Below are 12,058 nucleotides of genomic sequence, written 5' to 3'. Positions count from 1 at the left end.
TTGGGTACAATAAGAGGCGAAAAAGCAGATTCTGACTAAGATTTTATCGAAATCGGCAACTATTTGACTCAGAATGGTTGCCTTACGTCGAAATCTAATAGTTTATTAAGGTTTTCGTTACTAAAATGCCCAAAGACGCCGATTTTGACTAGAATTTGAAAGATATTGACATGAATATATAACTGTTTGTATCAAAAAATGATAGTTTAAACTGATATATGCAGTTTTGATGCGGTTTTAGGTACGATATGAGTCGAAGATGCCGATTTTGACTGGAATCTGTTTAAAATGACAAAGAAAAACCTATTATCAATTCAAGGAAGTGAATTTTTAAGTAGTTATCTGCAGTTTCAATGTAGATTTCAGTTCGCTAAGTTATGAAAATGCATGTTTTGGCTATAATCTTCCGTAAATCAAGGGCGAAAACCAATTATTTGTCCCAAAAGAAGGTGTTTTAAGTATATATCTACATTTCTAAGGTAGATTTGGGTACAATAAGAGGCGAAAAAGCAGATTCTGACTAAGATTTTATCGAAATCGGCAACTATTTGACTCAGAATGGTTGCCTTACTTCGAAATCTAATAGTTTATTAAGGTTTTCGTTACTAAAATGCCCAAAAACGCCGATTTTGACTAGAATTTGAAAGATATTGACATGAATATATAACTGTTTGTATCAAAAAATGATAGTTTAAACTGATATTTGCAGTTTTGATGCGGTTTTAGGTACGATATGAGTCGAAGAAGCCGATTTTGACTGGAATCTGCTTAAAATGACAAAGAACAACCTATTATCAATTCAAGGAAGTGAATTTTTAAGTAGTTATCTGCAGTTTTAATGTAGATTTCAGTTCATTAAGTTATGAAAATGCATGTTTTGGCTATAATCTTCCGTAAATCAAGGGCGAAAACCAATTATTTGTCCCAAAAGAAGGTGTTTTAAGTATATATCTGCATTTCTAAGGTAGATTTGGGTACAATAAGAGGCGAAAAAGCAGATTCTGACTAAGATTTTATCGAAATCGGCAACTATTTGACTCAGAATGGTTGCCTTACGTCGAAATCTAATAGTTTATTAAGGTTTTCGTTACCAAAATGCCCAAAGACGCCGATTTTGACTAGAATTTGAAAGATATTGACATGAATATATAACTGTTTGTATCAAAAAATGATAGTTTAAACTGATATTTGCAGTTTTGATGCGGTTTTAGGTACGATATGAGTCGAAGAAGCCGATTTTGACTGGAATCTGTTTAAAATGACAAAGAAAAACCTATTATCAATTCAAGGAAGTGAATTTTTAAGTAGTTATCTGCAGTTTTAATGTAGATTTCAGTTCGCTAAGTTATGAAAATGCATGTTTTGGCTATAATCTTCCGTAAATCAAGGGCGAAAACCAATTATTTGTCCCAAAAGAAGGTGTTTTAAGTATATATCTACATTTCTAAGGTAGATTTGGGTACAATAAGAGGCGAAAAAGCAGATTCTGACTAAGATTTTATCGAAATCGGCAAACTATTTGACTCAGAATGGCTGCCTTACTTCGAAATCTAATAGTTTATTAAGGTTTTCGTTACTAAAATGCCCAAAGACGCCGATTTTGACTAGAATTTGAAAAATATTGACATGAATATATAACTGTTTGTATCAAAAAATGATAGTTTAAACTGATATTTGCAGTTTTGATGCGGTTTTAGGTACGATATGAGTCGAAGAAGCCGATTTTGACTGGAATCTGTTTAAAATGACAAAGAACAACCTATTATCAATTCAAGGAAGTGAATTTTTAAGTAGTTATCTGCAGTTTTAATGTAGATTTCAGTTCGCTAAGTTATGAAAATGCATGTTTTGGCTATAATCTTCCGTAAATCAAGGCCGAAAACCAATTATTTGTCCCAAAAGAAGGTGTTTTAAGTATATATCTGCATTTCTAAGGTACATTTGGGTACAATAAGAAGCGAAAAAGCAGATTCTGACTAGGATTTTATCGAAATCGGCAACTATTTGACTCAGAAAGGTTGCCTTACGTCGAAATCTAATAGTTTATTAAGGTTTTCGTTACTAAAATGCCCAAAGACGCCGATTTTGACTAGAATTTGAAAGATATTGACATGAATATATAACTGTTTGTATCAAAAAATGATAGTTTAAACTGATATTTGCAGTTTTGATGCGGTTTTAGATACGATATGAATCGAAGAAGCCGATTTTGACTGGAATCTGTTTAAAATGACAAAGAAAAACCTATTATCAATTCAAGGAAGTGAATTTTTAAGTAGTTATCTGCAGTTTTAATGTAGATTTCAGTTCCCTAAGTTATGAAAATGCATGTTTTGGCAATAATCTTCCGTAAATCAAGGGCGAAAACCAATTATTTGTCCCAAAAGAAGGTGTTTTAAGTATATATCTGCATTTCTAAGGTAGATTTGGGTACAATAAGAGGCGAAAAAGCAGATTCTGACTAAGATTTTATCGAAATCGGCAACTATTTGACTCAGAATGGTTGCCTTACTTCGAAATATAATAGTTTATTAAGGTTTTCGTTACTAAAATGCCCAAAGACGCCGATGTTGACTAGAATTTGAAAAATATTGACATGAATATATAACTGTTTGTATCAAAAAATGATAGTTTAAACTGATATTTGCAGTTTTAATGCTGTTTTAGGTACGATATGAGTCGAAGAAGCCGATTTTGACTGGAATCTGTTTAAAATGACAAAGAACAACCTATTATCAATTCAAGGAAGTGAATTTTTAAGTAGTTATCTGCAGTTTTAATGTAGATTTCAGTTCGCTAAGTTATGAAAATGCATGTTTTGGCTATAATCTTCCGTAAATCAAGGGCGAAAACCAATTATTTGTCCCAAAAGAAGGTGTTTTAAGTATATATCTGCATTTCTAAGGTAGATTTGGGTACAATAAGAGGCGAAAAAGCAGATTCTGACTAAGATTTTATCGAAATCGGCAACTATTTGACTCAGAAAGGTTGCCTTACGTCGAAATCTAATAGTTTATTAAGGTTTTCGTTACTAAAATGCCCAAAGACGCCGATTTTGACTAGAATTTGAAAGATATTGACATGAATATATAACTGTTTGTATCAAAAAATGATAGTTTAAAATGATATTTGCAGTTTTGATGCGGTTTTAGATACGATATGAATCGAAGAAGCCGATTTTGACTGGAATCTGTTTAAAATGATAAAGAAAAACCTATTATCAATTCAAGGAAGTGAATTTTTAAGTAGTTATCAGTAGTTAATCAGTTCGCTAAGTTATGAAAATGCATGTCTTGGCTATAAATCAAGGGCGAAAACCAATTATTTGTCCCAAACTGATATTTGCAGTTTTGATGCGGTTTTAGATACGATATGAATCGAAGAAGCCGATTTTGACTGGAATCTGTTTAAAATGACAAAGAAAAACCTATTATCAATTCAAGGAAGTGAATTTTTAAGTAGTTATCTGCAGTTTTAATGTAGATTTCAGTTCGCTAACTTATGAAAATGCATGTTTTGGCTATAATCTTATTTGTAATATTATTTGTCCCAAAAGAAGGTGTTTTAAGTATATATCTGCATTTCTAAGGTAGATTTGGGTACAATAAGAGGCGAAAAAGCAGATTCTGACTAAGATTTTATCGAAATCGGCAACTATTTGACTCAGAATGGTTGCCTTACGTCGAAATCTAATAGTTTATTAAGGTTTTCGTTACTAAAATGCCCAAAGACGCCGATTTTGACTAGAATTTGAAAGATATTGACATGAATATATAACTGTTTGTATCAAAAAATGATAGTTTAAACTGATATTTGCAGTTTTGATGCGGTTTTAGATACGATATGAATCGAAGAAGCCGATTTTGACTGGAATCTGTTTAAAATGACAAAGAAAAACCTATTATCAATTCAAGGAAGTGAATTTTTATGTAGTTATCTGCAGTTTTAATGTAGATTTCAGTTCGCTAAGTTATGAAAATGCATGTTTTGGCTATAATCTTCCGTAAATCAAGGACGAAAACCAATTATTTGTCCCAAAAGAAGGTGTTTTAAGTATATATCTGCATTTCTAAGGTAGATTTGGGTACAATAATAGGCGAAAAAGCAGATTCTGACTAAGATTTTATCGAAATCGGCAACTATTTGACTCAGAAAGGTTGCCTTACGTCGAAATCTAATAGTTTATTAAGGTTTTCGTAACTAAAATGCCTAAAGACGCCGATTTTGACTAGAATTTGAAAGATATTGACATGAATATATAACTGTTTGTATCAAAAAATGATAGTTTAAACTGATATTTGCAGTTTTGATGCGGTTTTAGATACGATATGAGTCGAAGAAGCCGATTTTGACTGGAATCTGTTTAAAATGATAAAGAAAAACCTATTATCAATTCAAAGAAGTGAATTTTTAAGTAGTTATCTGCAGTTTTAATGTAGATTTCAGTTCGCTAAGTTATGATAATGCATGTTTTGGCTATAATCTTCCGTAAATCAGGGGCGAAAACCAATTATTTGTCCCAAAAGAAGGTGTTTTAAGTATATATCTGCATTTCTAAGGTAGATTTGGGTACAATAAGAGGCGAAAAAGCAGATTCTGACTAAGATTTTATCGAAATCGGCAACTATTTGACTCAGAATGGTTGCCTTACGTCGAAATCTAATAGTTTATTAAGATTTTCGTTACTAAAATGCCCAAAGACACCGATTTTGACTAGAATTTGAAAGATATTGACATGAATATATAACTGTTTGTATCAAAAAATGATAGTTTAAACTGATATTTGCAGTTTTGATGCGGTTTTAGATACGATATGAATCGAAGAAGCCGATTTTGACTGGAATCTGTTTAAAATGACAAAGAAAAACCTATTATCAATTCAAGGAAGTGAATTTTTAAGTAGTTATCTGCAGATTTAATGTAGATTTCAGTTCGCTAAGTTATGAAAATGCATGTTTTGGCATGGTATCTTCCGTAAATCAAGGGAGAAAACCAATTATTTGTCCCAAAAGAAGGTGTTTTAAGTATATATCTGCATTTCTAAGGTAGATTTGGGTACAATAAGAGGCGAAAAAGCAGATTCTGACTAAGATTTTATCGAAATCGGCAACTATTTGACTCAGAAAGGTTGCCTTACGTCGAAATCTAATAGTTTATTAAGGTTTTCGTTACTAAAATGCCCAAAGACGCCGATTTTGACTAGAATTTGAAAGATATTGACATGAATATATAACTGTTTGTATCAAAAAATGATAGTTTAAACTGATATTTGCAGTTTTGATGCGGTTTTAGATACGATATGAATCGAAGAAGCCGATTTTGACTGGAATCTGTTTAAAATGACAAAGAAAAACCTATTATCAATTCAAGGAAGTGAATTTTTAAGTAGTTATCTGCAGTTTTAATGTAGATTTCAGTTCGCTAAGTTATGAAAATGCATATTTTGGCTATAATCTTCCGTAAATCAAGGGCGAGAACCAATTATTTGTCCCAAAAGAAGGTGTTTTAAGTATATATCTGCATTTCTAAGGTAGATTTGGGTACAATAAGAGGCGAAAAAGCAGATTCTGACTAAGATTTTATCGAAATCGGCAACTATTTGACTCAGAATGGTTGCCTTACGTCGAAATCTAATAGTTTATTAAGGTTTTCGTTACTAAAATGCCCAAAGACGCCGATTTTGACTAGAATTTGAAAGATATTGACATGAATATATAACTGTTTGTATCAAAAAATGATAGTTTAAACTGATATATGCAGTTTTGATGCGGTTTTAGGTACGATATGTGTCGAAGATGCCGATTTTGACTGGAATCTGTTTAAAATGACAAAGAAAAACCTATTATCAATTCAAGGAAGTGAATTTTTAAGTAGTTATCTGCAGTTTCAATGTAGATTTCAGTTCGCTAAGTTATGAAAATGCATGTTTTGGCTATAATCTTCCGTAAATCAAGGGCGAAAACCAATTATTTGTCCCAAAAGAAGGTGTTTTAAGTATATATCTACATTTCTAAGGTAGATTTGGGTACAATAAGAGGCGAAAAAGCAGATTCTGACTAAGATTTTATCGAAATCGGCAACTATTTGACTCAGAATGGTTGCCTTACTTCGAAATCTAATAGTTTATTAAGGTTTTCGTTACTAAAATGCCCAAAAACGCCGATTTTGACTAGAATTTGAAAGATATTGACATGAATATATAACTGTTTGTATCAAAAAATGATAGTTTAAACTGATATTTGCAGTTTTGATGCGGTTTTAGGTACGATATGAGTCGAAGAAGCCGATTTTGACTGGAATCTGTTTAAAATGACAAAGAAAAACCTATTATCAATTCAAGGAAGTGAATTTTTAAGTAGTTATCTGCAGTTTTAATGTAGATTTCAGTTCGCTAAGTTATGAAAATGCATGTTTTGGCTATAATCTTCCGTAAATCAAGGGCGAAAACCAATTATTTGTCCCAAAAGAAGGTGTTTTAAGTATATATCTACATTTCTAAGGTAGATTTGGGTACAATAAGAGGCGAAAAAGCAGATTCTGACTAAGATTTTATCGAAATCGGCAACTATTTGACTCAGAATGGCTGCCTTACTTCGAAATCTAATAGTTTATTAAGGTTTTCGTTACTAAAATGCCCAAAGACGCCGATTTTGACTAGAATTTGAAAAATATTGACATGAATATATAACTGTTTGTATCAAAAAATGATAGTTTAAACTGATATTTGCAGTTTTGATGCGGTTTTAGGTACGATATGAGTCGAAGAAGCCGATTTTGACTGGAATCTGTTTAAAATGACAAAGAACAACCTATTATCAATTCAAGGAAGTGAATTTTTAAGTAGTTATCTGCAGTTTTAATGTAGATTTCAGTTCGCTAAGTTATGAAAATGCATGTTTTGGCTATAATCTTCCGTAAATCAAGGCCGATTATTTGTCCCAAAAGAAGGTGTTTTAAGTATATATCTGCATTTCTAAGGTACATTTGGGTACAATAAGAAGCGAAAAAGCAGATTCTGACTAGGATTTTATCGAAATCGGCAACTATTTGACTCAGAAAGGTTGCCTTACGTCGAAATCTAATAGTTTATTAAGGTTTTCGTTACTAAAATGCGCAAAGACGCCGATTTTGACTAGAATTTGAAAGATATTGACATGAATATATAACTGTTTGTATCAAAAAATGATAGTTTAAACTGATATTTGCAGTTTTGATGCGGTTTTAGATACGATATGAATCGAAGAAGCCGATTTTGACTGGAATCTGTTTAAAATGACAAAGAAAAACCTATTATCAATTCAAGGAAGTGAATTTTTAAGTAGTTATCTGCAGTTTTAATGTAGATTTCAGTTCGCTAAGTTATGAAAATGCATGTTTTGGCTATAATCTTCCGTAAATCAAGGGCGAAAACCAATTATTTGTCCCAAAAGAAGGTGTTTTAAGTATATATCTGCATTTCTAAGGTAGATTTGGGTACAATAAGAGGCGAAAAAGCAGATTCTGACTAGGATTTTATCGAAATCGGCAACTATTTGACTCAGAAAGCTTGCCTTACGTCGAAATCTAATAGTTTATTAAGGTTTTCGTTACTAAAATGCCCAAAAAAGCCGATTTTGACTAGAATTTGAAAGATATTGACATGAATATATAACTGTTTGTATCAAAAAATGATAGTTTAAACTGATATTTGCAGTTTTGATGCGGTTTTAGATACGATATGAATCGAAGAAGCCGATTTTGACTGGAATCTGTTTAAAATGACAAAGAAAAACCTATTATCAATTCAAGGAAGTGAATTTTTAAGTAGTTATCTGCAGTTTTAATGTAGATTTCAGTTCGCTAAGTTATGAAAATGCATGTTTTGGCTATAATCTTCCGTAAATCAAGGGCGAAAACCAATTATTTGTCCCAAAAGAAGGTGTTTTAAGTATATATCTACATTTCTAAGGTAGATTTGGGTACAATAAGAGGCGAAAAAGCAGATTCTGACTAAGATTTTATCGAAATCGGCAACTATTTGACTCAGAATGGCTGCCTTACTTCGAAATCTAATAGTTTATTAAGGTTTTCGTTACTAAAATGCCCAAAGACGCCGATTTTGACTAGAATTTGAAAAATATTGACATGAATATATAACTGTTTGTATCAAAAAATGATAGTTTAAACTGATATTTGCAGTTTTGATGCGGTTTTAGGTACGATATGAGTCGAAGAAGCCGATTTTGACTGGAATCTGTTTAAAATGACAAAGAACAACCTATTATCAATTCAAGGAAGTGAATTTTTAAGTAGTTATCTGCAGTTTTAATGTAGATTTCAGTTCGCTAAGTTATGAAAATGCATGTTTTGGCTATAATCTTCCGTAAATCAAGGCCGAAAACCAATTATTTGTCCCAAAAGAAGGTGTTTTAAGTATATATCTGCATTTCTAAGGTACATTTGGGTACAATAAGAAGCGAAAAAGCAGATTCTGACTAGGATTTTATCGAAATCGGCAACTATTTGACTCAGAAAGGTTGCCTTACGTCGAAATCTAATAGTTTATTAAGGTTTTCGTTACTAAAATGCCCAAAGACGCCGATTTTGACTAGAATTTGAAAGATATTGACATGAATATATAACTGTTTGTATCAAAAAATGATAGTTTAAACTGATATTTGCAGTTTTGATGCGGTTTTAGATACGATATGAATCGAAGAAGCCGATTTTGACTGGAATCTGTTTAAAATGACAAAGAAAAACCTATTATCAATTCAAGGAAGTGAATTTTTAAGTAGTTATCTGCAGTTTTAATGTAGATTTCAGTTCGCTAAGTTATGAAAATGCATGTTTTGGCTATAATCTTCCGTAAATCAAGGGCGAAAACCAATTATTTGTCCCAAAAGAAGGTGTTTTAAGTATATATCTGCATTTCTAAGGTAGATTTGGGTACAATAAGAGGCGAAAAAGCAGATTCTGACTAGGATTTTATCGAAATCGGCAACTATTTGACTCAGAAAGCTTGCCTTACGTCGAAATCTAATAGTTTATTAAGGTTTTCGTTACTAAAATGCCCAAAAAAGCCGATTTTGACTAGAATTTGAAAGATATTGACATGAATATATAACTGTTTGTATCAAAAAATGATAGTTTAAACTGATATTTGCAGTTTTGATGCGGTTTTAGATACGATATGAATCGAAGAAACCGATTTTGACTGGAATCTGTTTAAAATGACAAAGAAAAACCTATTATCAATTCAAGGAAGTGAATTTTTAAGTAGTTATCTGCAGTTTTAATGTAGATTTCAGTTCGCTAAGTTATGAAAATGCATGTTTTGGCTATAATCTTCCGTAAATCAAGGCCGAAAACCAATTATTTGTCCCAAAAGAAGGTGTTTTAAGTATATATCTGCATTTCTAAGGTACATTTGGGTACAACAAGAAGCGAAAAAGCAGATTCTGACTAGGATTTTATCGAAATCGGCAACTATTTGACTCAGAAAGGTTGCCTTACGTCGAAATCTAATAGTTTATTAAGGTTTTCGTTACTAAAATGCCCAAAGACGCCGATTTTGACTAGAATTTGAAAGATATTGACATGAATATATAACTGTTTGTATCAAAAAATGATAGTTTAAACTGATATTTGCAGTTTTGATGCGGTTTTAGATACGATATGAATCGAAGAAGCCGATTTTGACTGGAATCTGTTTAAAATGACAAAGAAAAACCTATTATCAATTCAAGGAAGTGAATTTTTAAGTAGTTATCTGCAGTTTTAATGTAGATTTCAGTTCGCTAAGTTATGAAAATGCATGTTTTGGCTATAATCTTCCGTAAATCAAGGGCGAAAACCAATTATTTGTCCCAAAAGAAGGTGTTTTAAGTATATATCTACATTTCTAAGGTAGATTTGGGTACAATAAGAGGCGAAAAAGCAGATTCTGACTAAGATTTTATCGAAATCGGCAACTATTTGACTCAGAATGGCTGCCTTACTTCGAAATCTAATAGTTTATTAAGGTTTTCGTTACTAAAATGCCCAAAGACGCCGATTTTGACTAGAATTTGAAAAATATTGACATGAATATATAACTGTTTGTATCAAAAAATGATAGTTTAAACTGATATTTGCAGTTTTGATGCGGTTATAGGTACGATATGAGTCGAAGAAGCCGATTTTGACTGGAATCTGTTTAAAATGACAAAGAACAACCTATTATCAATTCAAGGAAGTGAATTTTTAAGTAGTTATCTGCAGTTTTAATGTAGATTTCAGTTCGCTAAGTTATGAAAATGCATGTTTTGGCTATAATCTTCCGTAAATCAAGGCCGAAAACCAATTATTTGTCCCAAAAGAAGGTGTTTTAAGTATATGTCTGCATTTCTAAGGTACATTTGGGTACAATAAGAAGCGAAAAAGCAGATTCTGACTAGGATTTTATCGAAATCGGCAACTATTTGACTCAGAAAGGTTGCCTTACGTCGAAATCTAATAGTTTATTAAGGTTTTCGTTACTAAAATGCCCAAAGACGCCGATTTTGACTAGAATTTGAAAGATATTGACATGAATATATAACTGTTTGTATCAAAAAATGATAGTTTAAACTGATATTTGCAGTTTTGATGCGGTTTTAGATACGATATGAATCGAAGAAGCCGATTTTGACTGGAATCTGTTTAAAATGATAAAGAAAAACCTATTATCAATTCAAGGAAGTGAATTTTTAAGTAGTTATCTGCAGTTTTAATGTAGATTTCAGTTCCCTAAGTTATGAAAATGCATGTTTTGGCAATAATCTTCCGTAAATCAAGGGCGAAAACCAATTATTTGTCCCAAAAGAAGGTGTTTTAAGTATATATCTGCATTTCTAAGGTAGATTTGGGTACAATAAGAGGCGAAAAAGCAGATTCTGACTAAGATTTTATCGAAATCGGCAACTATTTGACTCAGAATGGTTGCCTTACTTCGAAATATAATAGTTTATTAAGGTTTTCGTTACTAAAATGCCCAAAGACGCCGATGTTGACTAGAATTTGAAAAATATTGACATGAATATATAACTGTTTGTATCAAAAAATGATAGTTTAAACTGATATTTGCAGTTTTGATGCGGTTTTAGGTACGATATGAGTCGAAGAAGCCGATTTTGACTGGAATCTGTTTAAAATGACAAAGAACAACCTATTATCAATTCAAGGAAGTGAATTTTTAAGTAGTTATCTGCAGTTTTAATGTAGATTTCAGTTCGCTAAGTTATGAAAATGCATGTTTTGGCTATAATCTTCCGTAAATCAAGGCCGAAAACCAATTATTTGTCCCAAAAGAAGGTGTTTTAAGTATATATCTGCATTTCTAAGGTACATTTGGGTACAATAAAAGAAGCGAAAAAGCAGATTCTGACTAGGATTTTATCGAAATCGGCAACTATTTGACTCAGAAAGGTTGCCTTACGTCGAAATCTAATAGTTTATTAAGGTTTTCGTTACTAAAATGCCCAAAGACGCCGATTTTGACTAGAATTTGAAAGATATTGACATGAATATATAACTGTTTGTATCAAAAAATGATAGTTTAAACTGATATTTGCAGTTTTGATGCGGTTTTAGATACGATATGAATCGAAGAAGCCGATTTTGACTGGAATCTGTTTAAAATGACAAAGAAAAACCTATTATCAATTCAAGGAAGTGAATTTTTAAGTAGTTATCTGCAGTTTTAATGTAGATTTCAGTTCGCTAAGTTATGAAAATGCATGTTTTGGCTATAATCTTCCGTAAATCAAGGGCGAAAACCAATTATTTGTCCCAAAAGAAGGTGTTTTAAGTATATATCTGCATTTCTAAGGTAGATTTGGGTACAATAAGAGGCGAAAAAGCAGATTCTGACTAGGATTTTATCGAAATCGGCAACTATTTGACTCAGAAAGCTTGCCTTACGTCGAAATCTAATAGTTTATTAAGGTTTTCGTTACTAAAATGCCCAAAAAAGCCGATTTTGACTAGAATTTGAAAGATATTGACATGAATATATAACTGTTTGTATCAAAAAATGATAGTTTAAACTGATATTTGC

This window comes from Cylas formicarius, unplaced genomic scaffold (assembly GCF_029955315.1).
Source record: "Cylas formicarius isolate icCylForm1 unplaced genomic scaffold, icCylForm1.1 PGA_scaffold_20__1_contigs__length_1931585, whole genome shotgun sequence".
Classification (NCBI taxonomy): Eukaryota; Metazoa; Arthropoda; class Insecta; order Coleoptera; family Brentidae; genus Cylas; species Cylas formicarius.
The sequence above is the reverse complement of the archived record's forward strand: the minus strand, read 5'-3'. Positions refer to the sequence as shown.